Raw genomic sequence first — 19,247 nt, forward strand, 5'->3', positions numbered from 1 at the left:
ACATGAGGCTCAAATAAGTAAACATAATATGAAATGACCAGGTAAAGTTAGAAATGAGCAATCTGCAAATTTAACAAAAAAAGGAATAAATTGTACAAATAACATTTACTTAAAAAAAAAACTGTGATTGAGAAGATATTGATTCATTTGTACTCAAACTTCAATTTATGTTCACATTTATACACAGTAATCATATTTATTTGCAAGAATAAGATGCCACTTACTCATAACTATGCAATTTAATGAGCTCCTGTGTGTGGAATGTTTAATGACAGCATTTACTGTATTTTCCAGAAAATAAGTCTCACTTTACTACAAGTCACATCAGGTCAAAACCACGTTGTTGAACTTTTATTACATTATTACATTTTAGTTCTTGTTACTATTCGGTAAACATATATATTTGACATATAAGCCACAGTTTGTTTCAGGTGATAAAAAACAGCTTGTATTTATAAAAATACTGTAAAAAATAAAATTAAAGTCACTTTTCAATATAACTCACAGCATGTTTCATATGATAAAAACAGTAAAAAATGTTTTAAAAAATTAAAGTCATTTTGGCATACAAGTCACAACATGTTTCATATGATAAAAACCCAACTTATATTACAGAAAATATAGTAAAAAATTAAAAATAAAATTAAAGTTGCTTTGGAATATAAGTCACAACATGTTTCAGATGATACTTGCATTACAGAAAATATATTAAAAAATAAAGCTAGTGTAGTGTTGTGTGCAGTAAGCAGAATGTTTGTATTCCATTGTGGACACACACACACACACACACTGTCACACACACAAATAATATTAATATGAGCATAAATTAATATTAGGTTTTCCCTTGTATCTCAGCTTGTCTCTGGTCGACCTCCCAGAATCAATAAACCCTGAACAAAACCACACTGAACCGGACTACAGTTCACAGACAGCAGGAAGAGCTGCAATCCCACAATGCATGAACTCATTCATGTCTCTTGCACTCACTTGCTCTCTCTGCTGTGTGTGTGTGTGTGAGTGTGTGTGTGTATCAGTTCTGCTTCAGCTGCTTTATTTTTCTCATACACAGACACAACAGCATGTGTGTGTGTGTGTGTGCGTGTGTGTGTGTGTGTGTGTGTAGCTGTAATCCTCTCAGCAGATTCACCAGGTCACTGATCTCAGAGCAGTCTGGATTTAAAATGCTTTTGTTACTGTTCAAATCTGAGTCAAATCCTCTCACAGCACGCACACACACACACACACATACACACACACACACACACACACACACACACAAGCTATTAAACTTTCAGAAATGTCACTGAGGTTCACACACACACACACACACACACAGTACAGTGGCAGTGGCTGCAGTGTGTGAGATCTCAGAAACGACACATTTAATGACAAAGCTAGAAAGAAAACTGTATTCATTGCGCTGCGCTTTAGGGATATTTGAGGACATTGTTGTTTAGAAAAAAATATTAATAATTTTTTCTAAAAATGCGTAAGGATTTATTTTAGGGTTTGCGTTAGGCTGTAGGTAATGATATGAGTGTGTGTTGAATCGACCTGCACATTTAACCCTAATTATTTTCATAGAATATTATTTCCAGCTCTCACGTGTCTTAAATTAATTTGACATGAATGAAAGTTTATAGACTTTTGTAGATTTGTTATAGCGTCTAATTTTTACCACTGATGTTGACCAGATTATTTTGGTTATTTCTGTGTTATTTCTGTATTGTGTATGTGCTAATATAGTATTTATTAATAAACTGAATTAACTTTTATTTTCATTTTCAGTTTTAATTTTAATGGCAGTTTTAGTCATTTTGTTACATGTTTTTCGATGATAATTAGAGTTTGTAATATTTCTGTAAAGTTTGTGTTTATTTTAAATGTAAGTTTTTCAACTAATATTCAACTAATATAGCTTTATTTCAAGTATAAAAACTATTTTAAATACTTTGTTTTTTGAATGTTTTTCAGTTAATATTTATGCTTTATTTTATTTCTACTTTATTAAAATTAATGTTTATATATAATTAATTAAAACATTTTTTTTTAGCTTTATTTAGATTAAAAGCTATTTTAGTATGCATTTTTTATCTAATACTTATTAGTTTTATTTCCGCTTAAATTCAGTTAACGCAAAACAATTTTAAGTAATTTTAAACGGTTTTAATTTTTTTAAGTTTATATTTTTCATGCAATATTTATATTTATATTTAATTTCAGCTTTATTTCAATGAATGAAAAACAGATTTTTAAATAGTTTTAGTGTTTAGTATTTTGTTAACAATAACAACACTGGTCTGATGTTACATGATCTATGAAAGGTCGACTCAAACTAGTGGCTGAACAAATGCTCTCTCGTGTGGATGTGAGCACAAGTGTGTTGTGTGTAAATGTAAGTGTGTTTCGATGTTTCTCGCTAATTGGCCTCCCGTAGGTCGTCTGGTCTCCCTTTGTTTATGACTGTATCGATGCAGAAAACACACACACACACACACACACACACACACACACACATACACAGGAGACTGTGCTGATGGAACTAAATGACCTCAAGCGTCATGTTTTATAGTGCAGAATCAAAGCGTGTGTGTGTGTGGTACTTAGGTCTCTATGCCTTCTGAGGAGAGAGACATGAAATCCGGAGCTTTTTAATGTCACTCGTTCCCTGCAGGCGAATAAAGAGAGAGCGAGAGAGACTCATAGTATTTATGTTTATGACACACGTCTCTGGCGTACTTCATTCTGACTGGTCAGTCGCCTCATTCCGCTGTCAGAAATGTGTCTATAACGACGTTACACTGTCTAATTGATTGTGGTTTCGTACCACTGTAGTCTTTCTTCTCACATAATAAATAATCTACACTTAAATCAATATTTCATGTACATTTATTGATTTATTTACTAAGTAGCCAAGTAATGCACATTATTATGTACCATCAGACAGTCATTATCACAAAATAAATCACCTGTTCTGATCACCCTGACTGGGTGTGTTTTGCGATAATGACTGTCTGACTTACATATTTAAATGTACAATTATTTTAATGAGTATCTGACACAAATGTCACAAATCTGGACTAATTTCTGGAACTTTTCTGTGAAAATAATGAGTTTTTATGTAAATTGCCATTCAGTTCACTGCAGTAATTTACGTAAAAATATTTATGACAGAGGGCTTGGAGTACCACATGTAAAAAATGTATTTGACTAAATAATTAATAATTTTGTTTTTTAACAAATAAAATGCAAAACATAACATTTAAATTAAATAGTACTAAAAATAACGTACATTAATTAAATAGTACATTAAACCATTGTAAGTATTACTTTTAGAGGTTTCAGAAGTTTTTTTTTTTTTTTCTTTTTTACTTAATTTATTAGTTCAATGCAATAATGGATTTAGCTTGTGTTTATTATGGAGGACTGGGTGTATCACATAAAAAATATGAATTTATCAATTAAATAATAGTGTATTAATTCCTATTTTAAAGCAAAATAAATAATGTTAATAATTAAGAAAACTAAAATTGTATGTTGTGGCACTGTAAATATTTCTTGAAGAGTTTCATAAAATATTTTTCTTTTTTTTTACTTAATAGCTTATGTTTGTTATTGGGGGACTGTGTGGAGCACAAAAATATTAATTTATCAATGATAGTTATAAATAATTATTTATTAAATACATTATTATTATTATTTACAAAATAACGTGCAAAAATAATTGAAACAATTAATAATAATCTGTCGAATAGTACATTAAACCATTGTGAATATTTCTTTAAAAAGTTACTTTTTTTTTGTAATACTGTATATATCATTTTGTTTTATTTTATTTTTGCTTACAATACAACAATTTGTATAAAAATGAATTTTGCTTGTGTTTATTTTGGGGGGCTGGGTGTATCACAAAAATACTGTATGGATTTATCAATTAAGTAATTAACATTTCAATAACACAATAATAAAATGGTGTATTAAACCATTGTAAGTATTTCTTGAAAAACTTTTTTTGCTTGCTAAGTACATTATGCAGTTGCACCGTTCAGCTGTTTAAAGAAAATGTGTTGATATCATTGTATATGGGCCATAATTTAAAATACTTCAGATGTTCCTTCTTTTAAAAAGATAAAAAGCCCAAGATTATTCATACACACACAGACATTTGAGTCATTTATCAGCAGTGAAAGCGAGTATCCGATGAGTGTGAGTGTGTTTGCTGGTGAAGAGCGTCTCTCATCCACATGAATTTTCTTTATCTGTTGAATACAGAGAGTCAGAGACGCGCCGGAGCCTTTAACACTCTTCAACAGCATCACATTAGTATTCATAGGTACTGCTGTATGAGTGTAGTAGATATTTAAACAGACACTGATACGTACAATAGCAAATAAACACTTCTGAATGGATCATCAAACTCATCTAATTTACAGGTTTATTTATTATAAATGAGATTCATTACATATATTTAACCAGTTTCATTGGACATTGTCATGGTGTAATTTCTTCCTCTCTGAGTCTGAAGCTGTAAATGAAAAACGTGTTAATTTTTCATCTGTACATCAGTGATGATTCACTTATATTTCATACTTCTAAGCGTTAATGATAATTACATTTCTCCATAAACTGCAAATGACTTATTAAATGTCCCTTCTGGGTTTTATTGCCATTTAAAGTCTTTCCGAGACTGAATTTCTCCTTCATTTTCCTGATGAACGCGTCGCTGTGAGATTACCTGCAGAAATAAGCTGGTTTATGTTTTATGAACTGTGAGTATGTTAATATTTTACAGATCAGTGTTCACTTAAACATACAAACACAAACATGTCAAGTGAAATCACATTTATTTCTATACCAGTTTATACAGTACAGATTGTTTCAAAGCAGCTTCTCAGGGATAATTGTTGCAAAAGTTTTTAAAAATGCTTTGTAAATATATATTGAAAAAGATTTTTATAGTAAATTTTACAAGAAAAAAATATTTCAATCTTAAAGAGTTAAAGACAGATTTTTTTTTTATTTCATAATTAATATACTATTTTATTATCACGTATTTTTCTTAATTATTATTATTAATATTTTTGGCATGTCATTTTCTAACCAAATTAATGAATTAATAAATTGTTAATTATTTAATTGACAAATTCATATTTTTTTAGGTGGTGCACCTAGTCCTCCATAATAAACAGAATCTAAAGATTAATAAATGCTTGATAACTACACAGTAAAAAATTATTATTGGAGTATATTTTTCAAGAAAATATTGTTGCACTTTTAAAGAGCTTATAAAAACAACAACTTACAATACAGAAAATATAGTAAAACAAAAAATAATAAGTTGGAATATAAGTTGCAACATGTTTCAGATGATAAAATTTCAGATGAGACAATTTGGTAAAAATTTTTTTTTTTTTAAAACCTCTGGAATATAATTTGCAGCATGTTTAATATGATAAAAATTCAACTTAAATGACACAAAATATGGTAAAAATAAATAAAATAAAAACATAATCTAAAGATTAATAAATGCTTGATAAATACACTGTAAAAAAAATTATTACTGGAGTATATTTTTCAAGAAAATATAATTGCACTTTTAAAGATCTGAATTCAAGTTTAAGAGCTGAGTCCAAATTCTGTTGTTTAATATACTGTTTTATTAATACACACACACACATATATATATATATATACACACACATTTTTCAGAATTGTAAATAAACAATACTATTTCAAAATTTCATTTTTCATTTAATTTAATTACTTGCCATTTCTTTGTTTGTGGAATTTACTGGAAAATTCCACAAACTAGTGATTTTCTAGTGACTTACTAGAAAAATAGTTTGTAGTTAACTAATGTAAACCTTACTGTAAAGTGTTTCAGAAACTGTTTTGAGATATCAATATTTCATGTGGGGAAAAGAGATGAAAAAAAAAGAGCTGGAGTGAAAAATGAAAGACAGATTCTTCTGTGTGTCTCTGTGAGGGTCAAACTTTCATCTCTCTTACAGATGTGCCTGATCTCCACTGCTGCCCTTCACTCCCACACCGTTCAAACACACACAGTGTCACATGACCATCACAACTCATCGGCCAATCAGCGTTTGACTTTACATAAGAATGTGTCCGCTCTCCTCCACAGGTTCTCCGGCACGACTGACAGCGGAGCTGAGTTAGCGGTGAGTGTCAGAAAGTTGAGCAGCACTAAACTTTACGCAAATGAGAGGTGAGAAACGCCACAGCCAATCGCGGTGAAGAGTGGGACGGGACGTCTGTCATGAGCGTGTCAATATCTGCTGATGCTGCAGCCATGATGAATTAGTGCACATAAGTTTCTATCCCTCTGAAAGTTATAAGCAGAGTTTCTGGTGTAGATTCGAACATATTTGACATGCGAGGAACTAAATCAACTGCAACTTGAATCTGTTTTTTTACATTCATTCCACAGATTTATCTTCAAGATGACTGCAGGAGGCATTCAGCCTTGCACTAAAGCAGTGGCGATTGCTCTGAGATTCACTGGTCATGTTTTGACACGCGGGTCAGCGTTTGAGACGGTGTTTGACGTGTGGAGCTCATGCCGCTGAAGATGCTGTGTTGTGATCCCAACTGTGGGTTAAACAGCGTTTGAAGAGTCGAGGTGAAATGACATCTTTGAAGACTCCAGATTTTTTCCAGTTTAACTCACTTTCCATTTCTGGCAGCACATATAAACCCACAATTGTATATGACCGTACCTGCACATCAGTGTTATTTTAGTTTCTTTGAGATACTGAATCAGGGTTATTATAGTTAACTAAAACCTTAAAAAAGTACCTTAATTAATTAACATTAACTAAAAACAAAGTTTTTATTTAGTTGCAAGGCAACATTTTTCATTTTCATTTAGTTCAACTTGATGTACTACAAAAACTAAAACTGAAATGAAACCTATACAGACACGTATAAAAAAAACACAACAAAATGACCAAAACTTTAACCAATTTTTAAACGAAACCAGAAAAAAATAAAAATGAAAACTAATTCAAAATATTAATAAAAACACTAATCGTATTTCAATTTAAAAAATAGATTAAAAAATAGGTTTTAGTTTTAGACAGTTTTACATACATTTTTTCTTTTGTTGCGGGGGAAACTTCTATTCAGCAAGGATGCATTAAATTGATCAAAAGTGCCAGTAAGGACATTTATAATACAAAAGATTTCAAATAAATGCTGTTCCTTTGAACTTTCTATAAAATGTATCACGATTTCCACAAAAATATTGGGCAGCAGAACTGTTTTCAAAATTGCTGATAATCAGAAATGTTTCTTGAGCGGCATATTAGAATGATTTCTTAACCTTTGAACAGTAGTGTGCATGAATCAACACCATCTTTGACAGCATTTGCTACACTCTGTTTTCAATCAGGTCCAGTCTCAGGTGCAGGAGATTTACAGAGAAACGTGGATAAAAGCTAAAAAAACAGGTATCACTACATGTCTTATATGTGATGTAGTTTGTTAATAGTGCATGTAGAACGAAACAGCGCACACACACACACACACGTGTCACACTTGGTCAAACGTGTCTCTGGTTTCCTACAGTAAGTGCAGCGGAAGTGTCCTTATCAGTGTGTGTGTGAGACACTTGTCTTTCACTCTGTATGTTTCCATTTAAAGTGCGTCCTCTGTATCACCTCACACTCTCTCAAACACACACACACACTCAGAGACTCTTGGGTAAAATAATCGGCGTACGTTCCAGATAACAGAACACGGTCTTATCAGACAGAGATGAGTGCTAATGGAGGGAAGGTCAGGAGTGAAGTTATGAGATGCACACGTGAGCCAAGGTGAGACTCTTTGAAACACCTCAAGAGTCCTCCTGCAACGAAAACGAGCACGAGCAGAGACACTGAGGTCACTACTGCTGTCAGACTCACGGCTTTATGCTTCCGTTATCGTTTCATGCTTTTATTGAGCATATTCTGTACTATATTCGCAAACTGCTTAGTGTGTTTCACATACTGATTTCACTTCATTCTGTTTACTGATATTTTCTGTTTACTGTATCTCAAACAGTGTTTATTGATATTTTCTGCTTTTTATTTATGTATTCTCATATTTTAAACACTTGCTACATTTCTGCTCTTTATTGACAGAATTCTCATGTTTTCTGCATTTTTTTAACCATATTCTCATATTTTTAGCACTTTGTTTACCATATTATCATGTTTTCTGTGCTTTATTTTCCATTATCTCATGTTTTCTGCACTTTATTTACCATATTCTCATATTTTCAGCACTTTGTTTACCGTAATCTCGTTTTCTGTGCTTTATTCAAAGTATTCTCATGTTTTCTACACTTTATTTACTTTATTCTCATATTTTCAGCACTTTGTTTACCATATCATCATATTTTCTGTGCTTTATTTACTGTAATCTCATGTTTTCTGCACTTTATTCTCAGTATTCCCATATTTTCTGCACTTTATTTACTTTCTCATATTTTTAGCACTTTGTTTGCTAGATTTTCATATTTTCCGCACTTTGTTTACCGTATCATCATATTTTTTGCACTTTATTTGCCATATTCTCATATTTTCTGCACTTCACTGTATTCTCATATTTCTATGCTTTATTTACTGTATCCTCATATTTTCTGTACTATACTATATTCTCATATTTTTACTGTATTTTATTAACTCTACTCATGTTTTCTGTCCTTCAATAAATCTCATATTTTTTGCTCTAATAACTGTATCCTTATAGTTTTAGTTACTATATATTTCCTGCACTTTATTTATTGTACTTTCATATTTTCTTGACTTTATTTACTATATTTTTCATTTTATGCGTTTTTTTTTACCATATTCTTATATTTTCCACACTTTGTTTTTAGAGTATTCATATAGTATTGTCATATTTTCTTAATTTTATATCTTGGGATGTTCAGCCTCTTGATCGTATTCTGATATTCTATGTCTGTGTCTGAATTTGTGTTTCTTTCTGCTTTATTTCCACCATGATTTATTCTTCATCGTCACAGAGTCCTAGTGCAGCCACACAGATGAATTTCCCTCCATTTTAAATATGACATAGAATTAAATTAAATTAAATGAGGTATCAGATGTCACACGTTTCGTAGTCTGTGTCTTTGTACCCGTCGGCTCATTTCTCTTTCACTCAGTTACACGCAGAGCGAATATCAGCATTTCTCCCTGCATTTGAAATACACACAAATACCCTCCCCAGTGTTTTTCTGTCACTCACCACAGCCACACTCGTTCTGATGGTGAAATACTATTATAAAAACAGATGTGTATGTATGAGAAATGAGCATGTGTGTGAGAGATGCTGTGCCTGATATTGTAGGTTTGTGTTTGCAGGAGAAAATGATAGTGACAGCAGAAAATAAGCCAGAAGCCCTCAGATCCGCGCCCAGCTCCAGAGATGAAGACGCCGAGCTACGTGAAGAACATCATGGACGGAGGTAAAAACAGAAGCGCAGGAGTGTAAAATGAACCGGTTTTTCAGAGTTATGTTAGTGCCAACACACACACACCTTAAATACTGAAGTCTAGTGTGCATTGTTCATTGTTAAACAGGTTGAATTTATGATTGATGTTGATATCATACACTACCAGTCAAAAGTTGAGAATAATTAGGATTTGTACAAGTTTATGAAAGAAGTTTCTTCTGTTCACCAAGGCTGCATTTATTTGATAAAAAAATACAATAACATTGTGAAAAATTATTCATAAATTATTTTTAAAGGATCGTGTGACACTGAAGACTGGAGTAATGATGCTGAAAATTCAGTAATAAATTACATTTTAAAATATATACACATAACAAACAGTTATTTTAAATGGTAATAATATTTCACAATATTACAGCCTTTTCTGTATTTTTTATCAAATAAATGCACTCTTGGAGAGCGAAAGAGACTTCTTTCAAAAGCAGTCAACTTTTGGCTACATATATAGTGACTGTATTGTGTTGGCACACCCGAAAACCAAAAATCAAAGAGTTTTGTGAGATTTAGAGTCAGTTTTAATCACAAGGGGTCGTTTAATTGGGTTTAATTCAGAGAGAGCGTGCCGGATAACTGTGTGCTCTTTAGACGCCGGTAATTTATCACCTCTAATCAGGGACCCTGATTAATTACCCATTAGGCAAAGCGTGATTGTTTATATAGTGTGTCATTCAAACAGAGTGCCAAATAAATATACACATACCGGAAAAACACTTCTTGCAAAGAGGAAAAAAATACTACCATCCTTCTCACACACAGTAGCTCGGCTAGTGAGCTGCCTACACAGGCAGCCAACTTCAAATACAGCATCTTAAATGAAATAAAACCATGTTTATGTGTTTGAAACACTCTACATAGACAAAAACACATAGCACTTCTTAAAGGAGGCTTAAATCACCATGCATTTCAATGAAATTTGATGCACGCATGATGACGCTCTAAGTTGCACATACAAAAATTGGGTAAAACAGCCTATTATTTTTCATTTAGAATGAATATTTTTTTATAATAGAAATATTTTCCTTTAGCTCATCTGCCAACTTTGAATCTTTCTTTAAACTGAAAAAAAGGTTCATTTATGGCATTGCTGTGAAAAGCCCGTTCTGCAACCTTTATTTTAAGAGTGCATTCACAGCTATGAAATAAGACTGATTTTGCTGCCTTTGTATAACCTTTAAATCAGTTGTGTTTGCGTTAATTGTGTGCTCAAATCCCTGAGCCCTTAATGGTTTAAGAATGAGGTCAGTGTGCAGAATCGAGGGGTTTAAACCCATTTGCTCTTATCTGCTAATGAAGAGATCTTTCAGTCAGTTCAATTACACAGAATGACTTCAGCACAAACACACACACAAGTAGAGTCAACAGTTCATGCTCAAGTGTTGGTTTGAGAGCGCAAAAACTCGAGTGTTGCATTCACAATGCAGTAACGTAACCTGTCGTCTGTTTTTCCTTCTAACTCAACTGGTGTAATGACAGAGCAACAGTTTGAAGAGAGTCTCGCTGCTACTGTAGTTGATTAATAACAGCTGATTAATAGAGCGCAGCAGGGATGACATTATTTTACATGGTTTCATCTTCCTGAAGTCAGTGTTTTTTTAATGGGTTTTTGTGGGTAAATGCCTGAAATAAGCTCAAGTTTAAGCCATTATATCTAATGTATTATGAAGGAGTTTTAATGCATCAAAGGAGAACAACAATTCGCAAATAATTTACTCACCCCCTTGTCATCCAAGATGTTCATGTCTTTCTGTCTTCAGTCATAAAGAAATTATGGTTTTTGAGTTTTTACTAAAATGAACGAAATGACCTGAAAAAAGATTTGTTCATTTGCTGAACGAGACTCAAAGGTCTCGACTCGAGTCAGTAAAATGATCCGAACTTCCCATCATTACTACGAAAAACTCTGTCTTATTTTGTCCTACAACTTGAGAGGAGGACATCGTTGTACCTTTTTGTTTGTAAACAGCGTTTATAAACTTGCTTGCACTTTCTTAGTCTTTGTGCGTTCGCTTTGTAAACACGGTGTCTGTAGTTCCGCCTAAGTTCCGCGTGACTTTTCGACATGATTCAATAGTACGTAGCGTCGTGAACGCGCATCCCAGAGCCTGAAAAAATTTATTTTCTGAAAAAAAATGACCTATTGTTTCACTAGATAAGACCCTTCTTCCTCGGCTGGGATCGTTTAGAGCCCTTTGAAGCTGCATTTAAATTACATTTTGGAAGTTCAAATTCAGGGCACCAATCAAGTCCGTTATATGGAGAAAAATCCTGAAATGCTTTTCTCAAAAACCATAATTTCTTCACGACTGAAGCCAGAAAGACATCAACATTTCGGATGACGGGGGGTGAGTAAATTATTTGTGAATTGTTGTTCTGGAAGTGGACTTCTCCTTTAATTATTCCTTGTGATGCACTTTAATATGCATTGTATGATTTTATGAATAATTTTAACCATAGTTATAATACTTATCTAATAATTGTTACAAAGTCTAATGCATTAAAACACATGACAAACAAACCTATTATAATGCATTTTAACTTATTATTTATTAAAAATATTTATGAAAAGATATAATGCATTACATTAAATATCTGTACAATTTATTATACATAAAGGGTTTAAGTAAAATGTTTTTTTATTTTTTTTAAAGCTTTTATTTATCCAATTGTTAAGCGTGGCTAAATGGGATACAACTCTGAGGACTGCATTCACCAAGCATTTGAAGCTGTAGATCACATTTCTGTCAAACTGCTTCTATCAGATCAGACTCTCCCGGTGATGACGTCTTGTGGTTTGGAGACACTAAAATGTGGCCCGTAAAACATCGCTCATCTCTTGACATGCGCTCGGAGATACCGACTCATATTGAAATCTGCTTCAGAGCTTCGTGTCGAGATCTTTGTCTGTGCTGTTCATACTTTCCTCAAGGGCTCGTTCAGTAAAGTTTTGTGAAATCTGAAATGCATCTGCTGCTCGGTGGATTGTAGGCTGGTAGTTTAACTTAAACTGTTTGTCTTTCACGGCACACGTCGGTGCCTTTGCTCCTGCTGAATACTAATATGTTCTTACTTATTCATGTTGCCAGATGTTTGACTATTAATATCCACATTGCGGCTTATTCTGGTCATATGTTCTAATGGGCCAAGAGGCCATTTCCAAAGCAGAAACGCGAGCAGTGGAATATGAAAAATGTTGAAAATCTCAAGACATGTTTTTTAAAAGTTGAACTTATTTTAACATGCACTGCATTTTAAGAATGCATGCATGCGTGAGACGATGCAGAAGACAGAAGACACGAACACAGCGGTCAAACATGTCAGTTTTTGTCTAGTTGAGTGTTCAAAATGTTTTTTAAATGTTTTGCAAACATAAAGGAAACATTCCATTTTATCATTTTGCAAACATTATTGGAATGTTACTTTGAATTTTCTCTGAACATTCTAAAACAAGGAGCAACATTTAAAAACTGTTAGATGAATGTTCAGCTACAATGTTTCTAGAGAAAAATGTTTTTTGTTTTTTTTTTTATGAATTTTGTTTTAAAAAATAAAATAGACACAAATGAGTCGAACAGTTGTCATCTAGTAATAGCACAGAGCTATAAAATGAATGTGGAGCAGCTGATCTTTAAAGACTAATTCAAGTTCATATTTAGTCTCACAATGAAATCTGATTGTTGATGATTTCAGGCAGCTCTTGCTATTTTTATGAAGCATCAGACGTTCAGGGAACGGTCTGCTAGCGCGTCTCGTTCATTCTCCCATACAGATGGTGGTGTTTAAGAGCAGACGGCGGCCGTTCTAAAACACGCGTCTCCTCGCGGCTCGCTCGCGGCTCGTGTGGTCTCACGCTGACCCGTAATCTGCTCTCACACCCCACATGCCGGTTTTGTGTTGTTCTGGACATGTTGATGCAGCAGATTTGAGCTGCTGGGGGACATAATTAATGATCTCATTAGAGGGACTTGTTAGCGAGGACAGCGGCTCTGAGTCCACATATGCTCGTTAGTAAACGCTTTCAGAATTGCTTTTTAGGGTCACGGAACATCCTGCTGTTAGAAAGCGTTAAATCATCATGAGTCTGATCTTCAGAATCTGATTGTGAATCTAAATCTTTAGTAAGGGCAGTTTTGCAAGGTTTTGCTAGAGAAATAAACAACCTGGTCTGGAAAAACAAGCCCAAAATAAGCACACAAAGGGATTTTATCCCATTTTTCCAATGTTTTGCCACAAGTATTGTTAGTTTTCATTTTTTTCTAGTCAGCTCCAAAAGAAAGTCATCCAACTACATGACTATGTCATGAATGCACTAAATTGAAAATTACGATTTTATTGTCCTCAGAAATCATAATACACATAAACTCTAGCCACTTTAATTTCCCTGGCTATCTAAATCAGATGTGAATTTTATTATTATACCCTCTGGTGCTCTTTGGTGATCTTAAAATGACAAATTTAAATTACATTTTTAACTTAATCATAATGGTACTAAACTTGGTAACTTTAATGACACTTGCTACATGAACACACAAAGAAATTGTAGACATGATTAGAAAAGTTTTAATGGAAAAAATAGTCTAATTTGACTCTCATTTGACTAATTAAATATAAAGTAAGAAAGTACAGCGCAATTTTTATTGCACAATCAACAAATCAGCCACAATGAATTAGAGAATGCGTAAATTAGAGGTGAATATTGTGTAGTACACTCTAACATATAAATATGGGGACCTGTTACCACAACTTAAAAAATGCATGGTTGCAAGGTAAAAATTCTAGTTCATTCATTTAGTTAAATCTTGAAACCTAAAAGTGGCAACATTAGTTTGAGTTCTGCTGACAAAATGATATTGATTATTACATTACCTTAATATTGTGTATAACAAACTCAAATTTCAGCATTAATTGATTTTCTTAAAAAAATACAGTAATAAAATATAGTAACTTAATATAATTGTCTTATTGACTTTGGACATTTTGCAGTAGATTTCTAATTCCCAGCATGCTTTGCATGGTATTGGATAATAAGAATAAATGTTGTGTATTTTTAAAAAAACACAATTTTTAGATTGTGATGCTAAATCCTAAACCCTCTCTAAATACTAAAGATTAAATATTAATAAAACAAAATAGAGTACATTCATTTCAGTGTGACCACCAAGTGGGTAACCACCAATAAAGGGTTAAAGGGAAGGAACAAAACGAAGAAACGTTTTACTTTTGCATCAAAAGTAGCTTGTAATGGCATAAAGTTGCTGAATCAAATGACTTCAGATGTCAAAATAGACTGGCAAAGAAAATAACTAGACACATCACATCATATGATGTTTGATAACAAAATTCGGGAGGAGCACGATCAGATAATCAACTAATTTGGCACAGGTGCAACTTGTCTAGCTAATCATCCAAACTAGCACAAGTCATATAAATGCACACAGCCGACTTACCTCCGTCATTCAGCTGTTTTTCGGCATCCCTCCTCCACCCTAATTCCTCACTATACTTGGGATGGGGGGAGTTCTCTGGGTTCGGGCCATGTTCCGGGCTCGGAGCCCTCCCCCAGGACAGCACGCCAAAATATGCTTACTGTTAACTCAACCGGATTAGATGTTAGGGTGAACTCGTGAAATTAAATAATGATAAACCACTAACAAGCCACAATACACAACTTTATTCTGAAAATAAGCCCAAACACGCAACCCACGACTGTCTACATTTATAAGTGTCTACCACTAAAAAACAAGTGCAGAGTCATTTATAATAAGTAGACCTGGCAGTCCTGACTAAGTCATACTTTCATACAAGAGTTAGCATGGTCTAGTTAGCTGGTAGATGTTGGAATGGCACCATCCTGACAGCGTTTTTCTGCGCTGACAGCTCTTCAGAAGTATTATGATGAAATAGTTATTTCTTACAAGCAACATTCATTGTTTTTTTTTTCTTGGCAGACAGCTGTAATCTCATGTCAGGTGTGTTTTCTTGCTTTTTTGCATGGAGTTTTGCACTTTTCCATTAGTGCCAGGGCTTTTGTACAGACGTCTGGAGTTCTAATGAAGAGTTTATCGCTCTTAGACGAATGCTGAATGAATTCTGCTCCTCCTGTCATATGGAGAACAATGGCGCTTTAATGCGGCTCATATTTCATGTAGGCCGCGGTGGTGTTTATTTCAGAGGTGTGTGCGGGTCACAGTCGCTCTCCGTGGGCTTGTCTCTCAGTTCCAGCTCAAAGCTCAGTGTTTATGGAGCTCGTACGCCATTAATCATTTTTCAGCTAAATAATGGTGTCATGCCATAATCCATCATGCACACAGAGCGCTGGGCATTACAGGATGTAATTACACTTAAGAGTATGTGCGTGTGCGTGTGTGTGTGTGTGTAAGACAGCGGTTTCATGTTTGGACTGTGAGGATACATAATTACAGGCCATTTAAATACTTAATAAATACTGTAATTTTTCCATTTCTGATGACAGTGATTGGCATTTGTGAGGTTGTTCTGAGTGTTTTGTTTGTTTGTTACTAATATGCCGTTGCTAGGGTGTTCTGTGTGGTCGCTAGGTGCTTTTTTCCTGTCTGAGAGTCTGCGGTTTAGAACGATCTATCCCTTTTACAGAATAGAACTGCTTTATGAATGTACTAGTCAAGTGTTAATATAGCACATATAAAAAGTACACTTCTGTAATACCATTTTAATATATATCAATTTAGGCCTAAATGCAGCATCAAGACATGCAAATGCATGATTTTTTCCCACCAAACAAAAAAAGTACAGAAGTTCAGAAAAAGTTGGTTCAAGTTTGGTTCAAACAGTTCAGACTTTACAAAATCATGCATAAATCAGATCACAACACACAGCAATGCTATCATGAAGCAAGCATGAAGCTCAAGTGGTTTGGGAAAAACAGATTCAATATTTTACAATAAAGGTTTTGAGGCACTCAAGATAAAGCGTGAACCAAAAACCAAGGAGAAAAGATGAGTTTTAATATATCATTTTTAGGATGGGATCTAAAGTCTAATAAAATCAAAAATGCAAGTGATCACCTTAAAATGTTAATCATCAGCAGGTCGTAGACAGAAATGAGTCTGCTGGTCGTCCAGCTCCACTGATGTGTTCTGTGTGCCGTGTTTGTTCTGAGCTGAACAGTAGTATCGTCCACTGTGTGTCATTTTGACATTGTTGATGGTCAGGTCTGGTCCGGTCTGAACTGGATTCAGGAGTCCTTCAGTGTCTCTGTACCAGGTGTAGTTGAGCAATGCTGGGTTTGCATCACTGCTGCAGCTCAGCGTCACTGAACGACCCACCAGAACTAAACCAGCTGGATTTACCAACACAGATGTGCTTTTAGGAGAATCTGATGGAAGAGAAAATCATTACTTCATAATTTACAGCACTAGTTACAGATGATCGTTCAGCACAGATTGAAATAATTCCTGTCTTACACTGAACTCGTAGCATACGGAACTCGTGTGTTGTGATCTGCTGCTGTAGCTGGTGTGTTGTAGTGCATTTGAAAGTGACTCCATGATGATAATGAGAAACAGTAAAGTTCAGATCAGAGATGAGCTCAGTTTTGCTCTGATACTGCCGTTCTGTGACGCTCTCATTGAGATACGAGCTCCATGTGAGATTTGGTGGATGAAAGGGACAGAAGATCTTAGTAGAGCAGCGCAGACTCACTGAACTTCCTTCCATCAGCTCCATTTCCTCCGTCACCTCATGTTGATCCTTAAAGACGCTCACTGTAGGTTTGGGTGGAGATTCTGAAACACACATAGAGATGGAGTCAAATAGTAGAAGAAAATGTAGATTATTATGCCCAGGGAAAAAACAGCACATTTGCTGAGGGGTTTGCAAGATGCAGTGCCGGCGCCCAATCGTATGTATATATACGCTCCTGTAAAACTAACCCTTACAGAAAACTTGTAATATGACACTTGACAGAAAAAATCTCAGCCATTTCTCACGAACATAAATCAGATGGCCGTACCATGACTTTATTTTTTTGCATGACAGGGATATTCGGAAATTAACTCATATTAGCGTTAATCACTTTGCCCTCTCAGGCAACAACGTTAAATGTTGATTGACTTCATGACTTACAATGAAAAAATATATATAATTCAAGCGTACCATTTTTTGCATTTTAATGCATTGTTTTTCTGTGAAAAGTTATCTATGAAACGACAGCCATATGCACTGCATATACTACATATATCCAATAATGGTTGTGCATATTGTACAGTAGTAGAATTATTTTTCAGATACAGACACACTATTAAAGAAGCACAAACAATACGACACTCACCTATGACGGCAATTTCAACATGGGGGTATCCAGGTTTTTTATTATGCAGTTGACCCCTGGATTCAAGTCTGAAGAAATATGACCCATCATGACTCTGACTGACATTATCGAAGCGTGTGCTGCAGTTTTTCTGTGTTGCAGTGCCGAATATTTGTCCTTTAAACAGTCCAGAGTTGGGTCTGCTGGAGTCAAACACCATATTATGAGGTTTTCCTTCTTTAAACCATATTCTCTTCGCTCTATTGGTGAGATCCTTTTCATATTCCTGATCGATATCAAATGTGCAAGGTATGAAAACACAGGATCCTTGTAGAGCTTCTACTATCTCTGGCAGATTGATACTGAAGCCGCAAAAAACACCTAGAACAGTAAACAAAATGATGAAATGATTTAAAGTTTATATGAAGAACAAACTTACGAAGCTTACATGCTTTCTTAATAATTCAGCTTGTTAAAAAGAGTAATAATCGATAGGAATGAGACCTTGGATCAGCGATGCAGTGAGGAGGAACTTCACCAGTGTTTCCATCATTTACATTCACCTTACAGCAGAATATGCAAACACAAATAAAAACAATTAGGCTTATATTATAATACAGAATTGATAGTAAAGCTAAATTAATTTATTATTTAAACTCATATTATCTCTAAAGTCCTAAAACTGTTCGAAATATAAAATAATACTGTAAATGTCAAAAATAAAGAACATTATTAGAACAAATGACTTGATTTAGATTAAAACTGGTCATGCTTGAACATGTTTCGAACATCAGAATGTTTAAACAACTGAAAATTTTTTTATTTATATTAAATCATTTTTATTGTGTTGCGTGTAAATGACTTACCAGAGAAGAGAGTTGAAGACGTCAGAAATCCTCTCGTAGGTGTGTATGGAAATATGTATGGCATTTTAACTAGTATTAAAGTTTTTACCACTTCCCTTTTAGTCAGACCAAAGCATTAGGGAGAGCTAAGCAAAAACTGCGGTGTGTGCATCTTGCATGAGGCCTCTGTGGTTATGTGATGCTGCTCACTTGGTTTTGTTGCATAAATTTCTACTTTAAATCAATAAGAGCTGATTAATTCACATTTGGGTGCTGTTTGTGTGGCAGTCAAAAAAATTATTTCAATGAAATGGATGTACTATATTTCAGTTCAGTAATGTTTTTATTTCATGTTTTGTGTTTTTAGGGGATTTTATGGTACTAAATTAAATTTATGGAATAGTTATGATACTTTTATTATCCATTAGCCGCTTTATTAGAAATAGACCAAAAAAGGTTGGTTTCAGAGCTTGTTCAAACTGTATCTAGCTGCTAACCTCAAACCAGCCCTGAACATTTCATCTTCCTGTTTTTCATTTCATAAAACCTCTTCCTTGTAGTGCATGTCTCCTTGTAATCGTATGTTTATTCGCTT

The 19,247-nt window shown here is 34.1% G+C and overlaps 1 long non-coding RNA gene across 1 annotated transcript in view; it reads left to right on the forward strand.

Annotated features, from left to right (window-relative positions):
• LOC127164451 (uncharacterized) overlaps positions 1 to 19,247 on the forward strand; it is an 85,317-nt gene that overhangs the window by 44,061 nt on the left and 22,009 nt on the right. Inside the window, exons 11-14 of the long non-coding RNA XR_007827651.1 lie at positions 6,143 to 6,179; positions 6,449 to 6,640; positions 7,412 to 7,469; positions 9,372 to 9,475. This is a non-coding gene — a long non-coding RNA (uncharacterized LOC127164451). The remainder of the gene's footprint in view (positions 1 to 6,142; positions 6,180 to 6,448; positions 6,641 to 7,411; positions 7,470 to 9,371; positions 9,476 to 19,247) is intronic.

This window comes from Labeo rohita, chromosome 4 (assembly GCF_022985175.1).
Source record: "Labeo rohita strain BAU-BD-2019 chromosome 4, IGBB_LRoh.1.0, whole genome shotgun sequence".
Taxonomy (NCBI): domain Eukaryota; kingdom Metazoa; phylum Chordata; class Actinopteri; order Cypriniformes; family Cyprinidae; genus Labeo; species Labeo rohita.